Here is a 14,792-nt window from a genome sequence, read left to right on the forward strand (position 1 = left end):
CTCCAGCGGCCACGCGGGTCCCTCCACCCACAGAGGGACCTGCAAACCTCTTGCAAAAGGTCCATCGCGCTGCAGACGCGGAGCCCAGCCCAGACATGCCACGGCCATACAGATCCGAGCAGGCTTCAGGGACGGGATCTCCAGCGGCCGCAAAAGTCCCTCCACCCACAGGTGACGGGGGTCGGTGAGAGAGTCTCTTTGGCGGGTCGAGAGGGGAGTAGGGTGCCCCCATAACTCAGGCCCCCCCGGGAGGTAGAAGCTGAGAGGCGGCTGCAGACCAGGGCTCCCCAAGCGGGCGGGAGCCTGGATCCATTGTGGAAGGTTTGTGCATAAACCCCCTGAGGGAACTGAGCCTGAGAGGTGGCCCTGCCCTGACCTGACCACCTGAACTTAATCTCACACTGAATAGCAGCCCTGCCCCCGCCAAAAGCCCTAAGGCGGGAAGCAGCATTTGAATCTCAGACCACAAACACTGGCTGGGAGGATCAGGAGGCAAGGTGGGTGTGAGGAGAATATTCAGAGGTCAAGTCACTGGCTGGGAAAATGCCCAGAAAAGGGAAAAGAAATAAGACTATAGAAGGCTACTTTCTTGGTGAACAGGCATTTCCTCCCTTCCTTTCTGATGAGGAAGAACAATGCTTACCATCAGGCAAAGACACAGAAATCAAGGCTTCTGTGTCCCAGCCCACCCAATGGGCTCAGGCCATGGAAGAGCTCAAAAAGAATTTTGAAAATCAAGTTAGAGAGGTAGAGGAAAAGCTGGGAAGAGAAATGAGAGACATGAAGTCAAAGCATGAACAGCAGATCAGCTCCCTGCTAAAGGAGACCCAAAAAAATGTTGAAGAAATTAACACCTTGAAAACTAGCCTAACTCAATTGGCAAAAGAGGTTCAAAAAGCCAATGAGGAGAAGAATGCTTTCAAAAGCAGAATTAGCCAAATGGAAAAGGAGATTCAAAAGCTCACTGAAGAAAATAGTTCTTTCAAAATTAGAATGGCACAGATGGAGGCTAATGACTTTATGCAAAACCAAGAAATCACAGAACAAAGAGAGAAGAATGGAAAAATGGAAGATAATGTGAAATATCTCATTGGAAAAACAACAGACCTGGAAAAGAGATCCAGGAGAGACAATTTAAAAATTATGGGACTACCTGAAAGCCATGACCAAAAGAAGAGCCTAGACATCATCTTTCATGAAATTATCAAGGAAAACTTCCCTGAGATTCTAGAACCAGAGGGCAAAATAAATATTCAAGGAATCCACAGAACACCGCATGAAAGAGATCCAAAAAGAGAAACTCCTAGGAACATTGTGGCCAAATTCCAGAGTTCCCAGGTCAAGGAGAAAATATTGCAAGCAGCTAGAAAGAAACAATTCAAGTATTGTGGAAATGCAATCAGGATAACACAAGATCTAGCAGCCTCTACATTAAGGGATCGAAGGGCATGGAATAGGATATTCCAGAAGTCAAAGGAACTAGGACTAAAACCAAGAATCACCTACCCAGCAAAACTGAGTATAATACTTCAGGGGAAAAATTGGTCTTTCAATGAAATAGAGGATTTTCAAGTATTCTTGATGAAAAGACCAGAGCTGAAAAGAAAATTTGACTTTCAAACACAAGAATGAAGAGAACCATGAAAAGGTGAACAGCAAAGAGAAGTCATAAGGGACTTACTAAAGCTGAACTGTTTACATTCCTACATGGAAAGACAATATTTGTAACTCTTGAAACATTTCAGTATCTGGGTACTGGGTGGGATTACACACACACACACATGCACACACGCACACAGACATAGAGACAGAGTGCACAGAATGAATTGAAGAGGATGGGATCATATCTTAAAAAAAAAATGAAATCAAGCAGTGAGAGAGAAATATATTGGGAGGAGAAAGGGAAAAATGGAATGGGGCAAATTATCTCTCATAAAAGAGGCAAGCAAAAGACTCATTAGTGGAGGGATAAAGAGGGGAGGTGAGAGAAAAACATGAAGTCTACTCTCATCACATTCCACTAAAGGAAAGAATAAAATGCACACTCATTTTGGTAGGAAAACCTATCTCATAATACAGGAAAGTGGGGGATAAGGGGACAAGCAGGGTGGGGGGGATGATAGAAGGGAGGGCATGGGGAGGAGAGTGCAATTCGAGGTCGACACTCATGGGGAGGGATAGGATCAAAAGACAATAGAAGTAATGGGGGACAGGATAGGATGGAGGGAAATATAGTTAGTCCTATACAACACAACTATTATGGAAATCATTTGCAAAACTACACAGATTTGGCCTATATTGAATTGCTTGCCTTCCAAAGAGAAGGGGTAGAGAGGGAGGGAGGTAAAGAAGTTGGAACTCAAAGTGTTAGGATCAACTGTCGAGTAATGTTCTTGCCACTAGGAAATAAGAAATATAGGTAAAGGGGTATAGAAAGCTATCTGGCCCTACAGGACAAAAGAGAAGACGGAGACAAGAGCAGAAAGGGATGATAGAAGAGAGAGCAGATTGGTCATAGGGGCAATTAGAATGCTTGGTGTTTGGGGGGGGAGGGGAGAAAAGGGGAGAAAATTTGTAACCCAAAATTTTGTGAAAATGAATGTTAAAAGTCAAATAAATAAATTTAATTTAAAAAAAATGTATTATTATCCAAACAGGACAACACAATACTATCTGTAACTTATCATGTAAAATTGCATTTTACAAACTACAATGAGAAGAGGAATAAAGGACATCATCAAGGACACATGTAACTAGAAAGCGAGATAGGCCAACACATCTAGGACAGGTGAGCTGCAAGAAGAGCAGCCACCAGGGGCTTCTCCAACCCTCCTCTTTCTCCTTGCCTGTTCTATTTGATTGCTCATAGGACTTGATAAGATGGAATCTGTATTCTTTCAAATAAGATGGTAAACCCCCAGGTTTTAGCATTTACCATGCCACTGCACCCTCCTAACCTCTAGGCCTCACCCTGTTTCCTGCAGTCATCACATCTACTTAAGTAACTTAAGGATTCTAGGCCTTGCCATCTACCCCACCACTGAACTCTTGACTTTCTGGTCTTTCCATCTGCCTGGCAACTGGGCTTTCTTTTATGTGTTATCTCCCAATTCAAGTCTAAGAGCAGGGACTGGCCTCTTCTGTTTATAACCTCAACACTTAGCATAGTTCTCAGCACACAGTAAGCACTCGATTGTCATATTGAGTGCTATATTGGTAATTACAAAAGAACCAGAGAAACATTAGGTAAATAGTCTATGAAGAACTATAATTATATAAAGGCATAAGAGTCAGCGTCACCTAGACGCTAGAGGAACAGCTTTAGAATCAGGAAGATGGACATTCAAGCCCAGTATCTGGCAAAGAACTGGTTTATAACCCTAGGTGAATTGTAACTTCTCAGTGCCAAAGGCAAACCTCTGAGATCATGAATTGCAGAGCAAGTGTGACTGAATGATAGAGGGAGTTTCCTATACCAATAAAATCCCAGGTCTAGACTAAAGGAGAAAACAAAAACAAAAATGAAAAAAAAATAATCCCAAAGGATTCTAAGGTTTTGTTCTGTACTTGTGGAATAAGTACCCACATTGATATATTTAAGTATCTAAATAAAATATCATAGTACATCATTCTTATCCAAATTTCATCCAAAGTTCATCCAAATTTCTACCTTGCTTTTAGTTTAATAGATCAGACGCTGAAAGGATACATATTTATTATCATTAAATTAGATGTTATGCCAGGAAGAAAGCTCACAGGTCATCTAGTCAAATTTCATTTTATAGATGAAGAAGTTGAGACCCAGAGAAAAGCAAGGAGTTGTCTGAGGTTTCTAGTTGCTAGAGTGAATAAAGCTTTAGGTTTGGAATCTGGATAACCTGGATTCAAACTTTACCTTTAACAATTACTAACTGTGGGACTCTAAGCAAATAGCTTCATTTCTCCCAGCCTTGGTTTTCCCATCTGTAAAATGGGGATAATAATAGCACCTATCTCACAGAGCAGATGTAAAAATCAAAGAAGATTGCACTTTGGAAATGTTTAAGTGTTATATAAATGTTAACTATTATTATTATTAATTAGCAGTAGAATTATCTATTACTTAGCAGTAGAATAAAAAGATTCCCCCCAGGTGCACTGATTCATAATCCCATGTGTGTTTTAGAATTCAGAAGAAAGAAATTAGGTTCAGATGAATCCATGAGAGAAAAGACATGCAGGCTAGGGAGCAATGTTGCATTTTGGAGCCACCAATGGCTTTGGAGTGAAAGGACCTAGGCTCAAATACCAGCTCTTCCATTTATGATATATACTTTCTCTAGGCTTCAGATTCTTCATGTATAAAATAAAGTGAATTGGGCTAAATGACCTCCAATGTCCCTTCTACTTCTAAATATCTATGATTCTACTCTAAAAGTAGTATAATACTTGGCAGATATGAAGTAGACACAAGCCTGGCCTGTAAGTCCAGTAAATGGGACCAGTCTCTGGTTAGTTTAGAGGTATTTTAGACCCATAATCCCATGCTCTGTAACTTGGTAATTATTTGTTCCAGTGGTCCAAAAAGTAGAGAAATTGACAAAGGCAACTTCTGTTCTATATCAGATTCTCAACAACACAGAGAACATTGTTTCTAGGATAGAAATCATGGATTCCTTGAGTGAAAATGATCCCTCTCTCTTATGATTTGTGGTAGAGGAGAAAGTAAATTTCAAAGATCTCAGAGATTAGAAAAGAAGAACTTCATGGACTGAAATTCCATAAGGAAAGACAATCTAAAAGGAATGGAAAATACTCAAGAAGGGAATTCTAAAGACACAAAAGAAAGAATTCTTACGAGAAGAAAAGGGGAAAAGTTGTCTAAAGGGAGAGATATGAATACGCAAGAAATTTATCAACCAATCCAGATTTTTAAAAGTCATGTACAGAAGATTAAGGAAACATACCGTAGGTAAGAGAAGATGAATTCAAAAATGTGGCATGGTCCAAGAAGCACCTACTATAAGTCAGGTACTATGATAAGTGTTTTTACAAAAATTGTTTCATTTAGTCCTTACAATAACCCTATGAGGTAGATGCTATTACTATCCTCATTTTACAGATGAGGAAACTGAGGCAAAGAGCAATTAAGTAACTTGCCCAGAGACACACATCTAATTTAGTGCCTTTAACTGGATTTGAACTCAGGTCCTCCTAACTCCAGGCCCAGAACACTAGGAATAGTGTTAGGATAACTAAAGGTCAGAATGAGCTGGACCAGGAAAGGAAAGCTTAGAACATCAGAATTTCTTGTTAACAACAAAGTATTTTTGAATCCTACTGGGGGAAAGAGGAGGATCAGAGAGAGAAATGGACTGCTATGTTGGGTGGATTGATCAACAATAACACAAAGGGAGGAAAAGAGAGTCTGCAAGTTCCTGTCCTGGTCTGTTGACCCAATTGGTGAGTGCCTCACATGGTCCATTATATCAATTAAAGTTATCTTTAATCGTGTCTCACTATATTCCCTGGCCATCTTCTCTATGTTGTTCTTCCCCTTCTTCCTCTTCCCTCTTCCCCATTTCCTGCTCTAGAATCATAATCATATCAAAACTGCCAAAGTTACTAAAAAAAAGTGCATCATTTTATTCCCCTTATAGCTCCACTCACCATTCTTGTAACTTTCCAAATCAAAATATTCTTCCCTGGCTACCACTTCCCTTTATGTGTTGTCTCTTTCATTATCAGAATGTAAAATCCTTGAAGGCAAAGACTGTCTTTACTTTTGTATTTTTATCTCCAGCACAGTACTTGCTTGGTACATAGTAAGTGATTAATAATTTTGTTTGTTTATCCATTCATTCATTCAAATAGCTTGACTCCCACCCCTGAAGTTTTAAAGCATATTATTAAAGGGATGGTTAGTGAAAAACTTAAAAAAGGAAGCTGTGATCACAAAGTGCCAGCTTGGCTTCAACAAGTAGAAGTCATGTCAGGCTAAATTTTATAACCCTTGGATCAAAGGGCCAATTGTATAGGACTCTCTTCTTGCTGGTGGAGATTGATTACTGAATGTCCCTTTACCATTAGGGTGAATAGAGTTGGTGACAGTGAAAAAAAAGAGAAATTCTAGGTTCCTCTGGCTTCCAGCTTTGAGGGAAAATAAGTGCCATTCCACTCAACCTTTCTTCAAGTTCCTGAAAGGTGAGAAAGACTCTGGAAAGAAGCAATAAAGAGGAGCTGTCAGTCTCTATCATGTCCCCATCCCTAACTTGTTAAACTAAAGACTTTGGGGGATTTTCTCTTACATGAGGTCTGAGACTTTCTTGGGTGAGCTGAGTTATCTCACTCCTAGTGAGAGAGCTCATTTGCCCTATATTGTCTGGTATGTATACTCTTATGTATGCTTTCTCTGATTTTTGTTTTGCTATTGACTCGGATAAGTGAATTTATTGGTTAAACAATAAAATAAAAATACTCATAGATTCACGCACAAGACACCTTATACTTAATTTCTCTTTTTACAAGGTTATGATCAAAAGCATTTGGTAAATATAATTTACCACTTTGCAAATATAGTTTACTAAGATTTTAGCAAATTGTTTAACAAAGACTCTCATTCTATAATTGTGGACAAGAAGGAGCTCTGTAAGCTTCACAATAGCATAATCCAGTTAGGTGCATTCAGAACTGGTTGGATCATCGGACCCAAACAGTAGTCATTAGTACTCTGGTTTCAATTTTGAGGAAACTCCAATGGATTGTCTCAAGGATATGCTATTTAATTTTTTAATCAGTGACCTGAATGATAGCGTAGACTGTATACCTATCACTTTTCTCTCAAGTTTCAATCCTGACATTGGAATTTTCTACCTCCTAAACAGCAGACTTCTCACCCCGAAGATGCCTCTGCCTCTGTAGTCTCTTCTTCGAATTTGGTGATCTCCCACGTGGGATCACCATATTTCATGACGTACCCAGGAGATCTATTTTCACTCCTCTCTCAGCCCTGCTCCTGACTCTTCTACCTTGCCACATTGTGGATATCTTTTCCTCATCCTTTTATACTTCCCTGTTACATGTAGTAGGAATCTAAGCTCCTTAAAAGTAGACTTGGGTTTGGTTTTTTGTTTGTTGCCTATTTTGTGTTCTCAGGGCTTTATACAATGCCTGGTATATAGTAAGCACTTAATCAATGCTCTATCTATCTGACTTACCAAATTTGCAGATAAAAAAAGCTGAGAATATTTCAGGGTTTACAAAATGTTTTCATTATAATATTATCCCTATTTTATAGTTAAAGTAATTGAAGTTTGTAGATGTGACTTGCCTGAAGTCACATAGTTATTATCAAAGCTGCTATCAAAGCTGGAATTCAAATTTAGGTCACTTGACCACTGTATTTGGAGTCATCCTACTGGGCTTTACATCCCAGTAGTAGTGCCTGGGTGATCCTGCTCAAATCACCATACCTCCCTGGGCCTCAGTTTCCCCATCTGAAAAATGGTAGGGGGATAGTCAGTGGTTGGACTTGGTCTTTAAGTTCTCTTCCAGATCAGAATCCGATGAGACTACAAACTCCAGGTACAACCCTCTTTGCCATATAGCATACTGGTTCTAAAGCCAGGAGAATCTGAGGAAATTTTAACACCCTAGAAATCGTACAGAGTAGACGGATATAGTTTTGCAGTAACAGCCAATTTAAATTAAGTAAAGACAGAGAAGGGATTCCTAAATGTAGCTAGAATGAAGGTATTATGGCTGGAAGAGGGGAAATATTTCCTGCCTGAGTGCCATTTGTAAAACAATGGTGGTTCCACTACCTGAGACAGGATTAAAGTGATTGATTTCCTTCCAGTATCTGAGTACTCCCTGAGAGCACTGGCCTTTACCCAGTCAATAGGGGTCAGACTTAAAAGAAAGAAGAGACATGTCCCTGCCCTTAAGAAGTTCCTAGCCTATTGGAGGATACCTAAATTATTCTAATCCATAGAAAAAGACAGGGCAAGTGAATTAATTAAAAATTTTGTGGCTATGTCTCTTGAGAGTCCAGGGGCAAAGCATAGATTTAAGAGAAGTGGGAAGCTGGGCCTTAAGCCCACATGTGGCCTTGTAGGTCCTTGGGTGAGACCTTTTGACTGAATCCACATTTAACAAAAATCAAATCCTTTTATTAAGGGGATTTTTTCTGTGAAGTCTGGATTCAGTCAAAGCACCACACTTAAGGACTGAGAGGGCCACATGTAGCCACATGTAGCTGCAGGTTCCCTACCCCTGGCTCAGGAGGAATGATGAGGAACCAACTATATAGGAAAGAAACTTTTCTAGAAAAGGGAACTGTGAAGGGCACTGTGAAACTGGGTCAGGATAAGCAGAAAGAGGCTTCTCAGACAAGAGGAACAATCTATACAAAGGAGGGGGTAGGGCATGGGCAGAGACAGGGGGTATGTTTGCCTGTACTGAGCTGGCAGTGTGAGCTGAGGAATTCCTGAAGATGGGCAGTAAAACTATGTCTACTTAGGTCACTAAGAGGAAGGACTAGAGGCTGAGAATGTAAGAGGAATGGAAGAAGCTGTGACAGGGCTCCTGGCAGAATCCAAAGGGAACCCAGACAAGTAGGACTGAGTATGGAAAGAAAGAGACTCTGTGGAGGAAGTCTTGAGAGGATAGTGATGGATGGGAGGAGAGAGGAGCAGAAGAAGGAGTAGAATCCCAGGCTGTGAGTCAAGGATCCACTCAGTAAGAGAAATACGGAAGTCAGAGGAGGGAGACCATTGAATGGAGGATCAGAAATGGAGAACGGGCAAGCTCTCTTTTAGAAACAATGCATCTGAAGGAAGAGCCAGTGGGACATTCAGTTCACAGAATCAAAAAGGAGTACCCATTAAAGCATTGCAAACAAATGTCCATCTAGAATCTTGGGGAACTTGCTACCTCCTACGGCAGCCCATTCTACTTATGGATAGCTCTAATTGTGAGGAAGTTCTTCTTGCAATCAAGAATAAAGTTGTCTTTTTGCAACTTTTACTCTAACATTCCAGTGGATATGATGGGGTGCTTGAGTGCCTGTGCTTGGACCCCACTTCCAAAATCACATTTCTCCCTAGCCTCTAAACACTATCCACAGAAGCTTCTCCCCAGCCTAAGGACACTACTCCTAGCAATTACTCAATTACATTTATCTCCCTCCCTGGTATAGTAACAAACCACATGGGTAGAAATTATTAGTTTGAACTGACTTTGTACTGGCCCATAAAGGTATTTAGTACCCACTGGACTATTTATACCAACTCCCTACCTCATTATATGCATATTGTATTTCTCATTATTTGTATCCTAGACTTTAGATATATGTATACTCCCTACATCTATCTTATCAAACAAGACACTGATTGGTGGCAGACTGGGCAAACTTCAGTTAGCTAGTTAATTTAGTGACTTAGCACACCTAAAAAAACACACCTTCCTGTGACACCACCCCCACTTGGGTTTTTCCCAGTGAATTCTGGGTAAAAGACTTGTGTAGTAGATACACAAAGTACATGTTCCTTTAAAAAGTGAGTACTCCTCAGGCAGCTAGGTGGTGTAGTGAATAGAGCACTGGCAACTAGAGTCAGGAGGACCTGAGTTCAAATCCAGCCTCAGACACTTGACAGTTATTAGCTGTGTGACCTTGGACAAATCATTTAGTCACAATTGCCTTGCCTTTCCCCCACTCCAAAAAAAAAAGAATTCATCACTTCCTAATCCCACATCACCTAGTTAGCACATTTGGCCTATGTTTTCCTATAGTTTGTCCTTTATAAATTTGAACTTCACCATTCCAAGGTTGCAAGTTCCTTAAGAACTTTTGCCCTCTGAAAAGCATAAAAATAAACCCTTGCCTACTTGATTTAAAGAATGCTTGAGTCCGTGAATTCTTTCCAGACAACTCTGTCCTACTCTCTGGTCCTTGAGGGATCCCTGAACTCCCCTCCAACTGCATCAAATCTATGATCTTAGTAATGTGTTTATTCCCTTCTGAGATGCATGTCAAAATGAGTTCATGCCTATCCATCTTTTATGATTCTTCTCTATGTCTTCCCAAAATGTCCAGCAGGAAGTTAGAAATGAGTCCTGGTTTTAGGAGGTTAGAGACACAGATTTGTGAGTAGAGAGATTCAACTCAATTCAATTCAAAAAGCGTTTATTGAACACCTACTGTGTGCTAGGCACTGGAGATGATAGTTGAAGTCAAGGGAATGAATGGATTTACTGGTAGAAAATTAATAGAGAAAAGACTAGTATTGAGGACTACACTTTGGAGTACATCTATATTTAAGAGACAAGAAGGAAAAGGCAGAGACACAACAAAAACACAGGAAGACAGAGAAGTCTTCCCTTCTGAGGCTCTGAAATCTCCATGATACTATTAATATTGCCAATAATTGTTATTCCTAATGGTAATACTGATAGTAATAGAAAACACCCAAAACACAAGCTAAGCTGAATCCAAGGGTCAGCTGCTGACTTTAACCTGGGCCCTCCATAACCCCAGAGGGATGAGCCATCATGGCCTGAGATGCATTACTAAGCTGTCTGCTCACACCCCTGCTGCCCTCTCTTAAACCTTGACCAAACTAATACCTTACAGAACGATGCTGGCTACTCAAGCCCAGGACTTGCTCACTTTCTTCTCTGCTGAGACACCTGCCTTCCCTGGGTGTCTTTGACCCCTGGTGAAGGGTCTTGCCAATCTGTCTACATGCAGTTCCCCTAGAACCAAGGGGCCCAATCTGACTTACATATTTAGGAGATATCCATGTAGAGCTGCTGAAATTAGCCTAGAGAAAATAGCCAAAGGGCATCTCGTTCACATACCTGGCTCCAGTCAGAGTGACTCTAATCATTCCACTTTGTGTGTGTGTGTTTCTTAAATATCACAGGAGTAGATAAATAAACAAACTCCCTTGGTTACATGTTTCTATTACATATTCTTAGCAATTTAGAATGATTATATGGTAAAGTTTACTTAGTTCAACTCCAAAATTTTACAAATCTAGAGACTAAAGCCTATTAGAAAAGAGATAGCTAGGTAGTAAAGTGGATAGAGCTCTGGACTGGGAATCAGGAACACCTGAGTTCAAATCTAGCCTCTGATAGTTGTTAGCTGTGTGACCCTGGGAAGTCTCTTAATATCTGGCTGCCTCAGTTTTTCAACTATAAAATGGGGACATATAATAATACCTACCCCCGCCAAGGTTGTTGTGAGGATGAAATGAGATAATATTCTTAAAGTGTTTAGCACAGTGCCTGAATATGATAGGCACTTAATAAATGTTTGTCTCCTTCACTACACCATCACCACCACCCTTAAAAGAATTATATAGAATTAAGAATAACTCCAATCTGTCTAGAGCCACAATAATCCAGTGACTGGGTTGTAGATGTGCTTATATTTATAATCATGCTTTTAAGGGGAAGAAATGGAGACCTAGAAGTGTGGAACTGAACTGTAAGCATTCAAGTGTGCTGGTGACTTGAGGGTTCTATTTCAGGGTTGTGTGGAGATGGAAAGAAACTTGAGTCATTTAAAGAAATTGATTTAGGACTGAAAATTCAGAGTTTGGAGGGACCTTAGAGATCATCTAATTCAAACACTTCATTTTACAGATGAAGAAACTGAGCCCAGAGAGGTTAAATGGCTTACCCCATGGTCACACAGATCATAAGCAGCAGAGACAGAGTTTGAACCCAGCTTCCTGACGCCAATCTCACTAGACCATGAAACCAGAAAGAAGAAAAAAAAAAAGAATACAAGAAAGGGGAAGGGACTGGGTAACTTGAGAGATCAAAGCAGTTTCTCTTAAACAGTTTTCCCAGGGCTAGGTGCTCAGGAAAGGAAGGTGTTATTCCATGGAAGTTCTTCAGGTAGAATCCGCTGAAAGCATTGAGCTGGGGTTCAAGTGGCTGCAAAGAAAATAATCTTGACCCATCCATGAGGGGAATGGATCTGCCTCTTCAGTGACCAAAATACACAAAGCTTCACCAGTTCTAAGGGTGGAATGAAGAAGTAGAACATAATGAGACTATAAAAATCCAGTTTATGCAGAAGCCTGTTTCAATCGAACTAAAGTGGAAAAAAAAACTATTCTGGTTATCTTAAGGCAAATAGTCTTTCAGAAAGCAACTGGCTAGCCACTTGTAGACTATACTGCCTGAGATACATGACTCAGTGGGATAAGTGTAAGGGAATGTTACTTACAAGATAAACTTTCCTCTCCTTGCCTTTTATGAGAGTGCCTTGGGAATGGTGGGAAAGTTTTCTATCTGAGGGCTGCCTTATGTTATCTTTTCATCACAATCTGCTTAACCTTTTAACAGGAAGTCCTTCTTAGAATCTAACTGAAAACTATATTGCTGCTGCTGTCATTCTATCTCTCTTGGTATTATAACCTTTATACCTGATGAGAGAAAGGTGATGCCACTGAAGAGAGATCATTTATGAGTAGCTTTCCTTCCTAACCTGCCTCCAGCTTTCTGCTTATCACTCTCCTGAGGTTGTGATTGAAGACTCCTCCCTCCAATTGGGCAGAGATTTCCAAGGTTATTTCTGCCCAATTTAGGGTAGGAGTGAGTCCGCTTCAGGCACTTGTAGATGGGGATGGATGTGTCTATCTGATGTCGTAGTTCTCAGCTTCCCCTGACCCATCTCCCAGGGGAAGGAAGATGTGCATCCTTCTTCAGATGGGCATCTTTCTTCAGTCTCTGTTCCTGTGTCTTACCCTCAGCTTCTCTGACCAAGTATACCAGTTCCCTGGCCTATCCCAACTTCCAAAGACTCCATTCTCTGCCCCACCACTGTCTGTCTCCTGGAAATCAGGAACACTCTGCATAGTTAACAATATGTCTGGACAACACATTCATTACCTTCTCCTTTCCTCAGGACTCAGGTTCAAATACCAGTCCTACCTCTGTGACCTTGAGCAGGGCACCTACTCCTCCCTGGTCCTCAGTTTCCTCACCTGTAAAAGGAGGAAACTGAACTAATTATATCTAAGATCCTTTCCTCTCCTGTAACATTTCCAAATGAGGAAATTCAGCTCCCTGCATTTGCAAATTGTGTTTTCTGTGTCCAAGATTGGTTTGTGCCTGATCTGGTATATGGTCTGTCAGACATATTTATGATATCATATAGACATATTTACGACATCATATAGATATATTTATGACATCATCTTCCTTTGGAACATTTTACTTGACATCACAAAATGAATCCCTATAGGTCATTGAGAGCAGAATAACCAACCTAGCACTAAAAGCCTGTGCATTTGCAGAGTCAAAACTTAAAAGCGCTGTTTGTTCCTTCCCTTCCCCCACATGCTACCTTCCAGGTATGCAGCTGCTGACCTAATGATATGGTTCCACTCTTTGGGGATCCACTGGGCCCCCTTTTCAGTAATCTGAAAGACCTTCCGGGCAGTCCATTTGGTGTTTCAAAATTTTTGAAACTTCCACAGGATCATAAGAAATAGGTACTAGATCTTTAATTTCATTGGTATAGGGGACTCCGCCTACCAATGCTGATATGAACTTCCATGCAACTGACAGTCTTTTTTCAGTTTTCTAGAGAGATTAGATCAGGTGACTTGTCGAGGGGGTCACACAGCTGATACCTGTCACTCATAACTTGAATCTCCATCTTTCTAAATTGGAAGCCAGCTTATTATATGCTTCAGGGGTGGGGAATCTGCAGCCTTAAGTCCACATGGCCTCAAGGCTGCCAGTTCCTCACTCCTGAAGCTACACCATGCTACCTTTAAGGAAATACCCTTAGAGCCAAGAAGGATTTCAGTTTATCAAAGCCAACCAACCTCATTTTGTACATGAGAAGATAGGCCTTCTCTACAGAGACTGGGTGATTTGCCCAAGGACAAACAGATCGTAATTGGCAGAACCATGATTCAAACTCAGGTCCTCTGACTCAAAATATAAGACTTTTCCCATCATTTGCTACCAGTACACATGAAGATAGACCAGGGACTTAGTCAGCTAATCATGTCCTTCTAGCTATCCATCCATACCACCAGCCTGGTACACACACATACACATACACACATACACACACACACACACACACACACACACACACACACACACACACACACATTAGCTACTTTTCCTCCTCTTTCTACCACCTTCTCCCTCCCTTAGGTAGAAACCTAGATGACACCAGCCTCCAGAGGCCTAGGACTTTAGGGGGATTCTGCTCAGGCTTGGAAAACTACACAGAGCATACCTAAGGGGTATGCTTGTAGCCCAAAGGTAGAAGCAGGGTGGAATTAGGAAAAGATAGACCTCTCTGAAACATCGGCAGAAAGGTGACTGGGCCAGGAGCAGTCTGGAATAGCCTAGACTTAGAAAACTAGACAAAGATATTGAACTGAGGAATCTCTAGGATAGATTTACCTCTTATTAATTCACAAAAGTACAAACTGCATCTCTTTTATGGGCCTGTCACTGCCTGTAGTAAGAAGTCCTGGGTTCTAGCCCCATTTCTGCTCCTAACTAGCTTGTAACTTTCACCAGTTGACTCCTCCACAATTTTTATGTTTTTTGTTTTGTTTTTTTAATGAGATAGTTGGACTAAATAAACTCCAAAGTCCCTTGCTTTCAGTTCTAAATACTGCCTACAAATTAATTATCTCATTATGGTCTTTTTCTTTTCTTTTTTTAACCAGCATTGCCACTGATTCATAGAAAGGTCATTTTTATTGATTATCACATGGCCCCAGGGAGATCAGCCCAGTTTGGTGGGGCACCTCTGTGCCTTC

This window comes from Notamacropus eugenii, chromosome 2 (genome assembly GCF_028372415.1).
Source record: "Notamacropus eugenii isolate mMacEug1 chromosome 2, mMacEug1.pri_v2, whole genome shotgun sequence".
NCBI lineage: Eukaryota > Metazoa > Chordata > Mammalia > Diprotodontia > Macropodidae > Notamacropus > Notamacropus eugenii.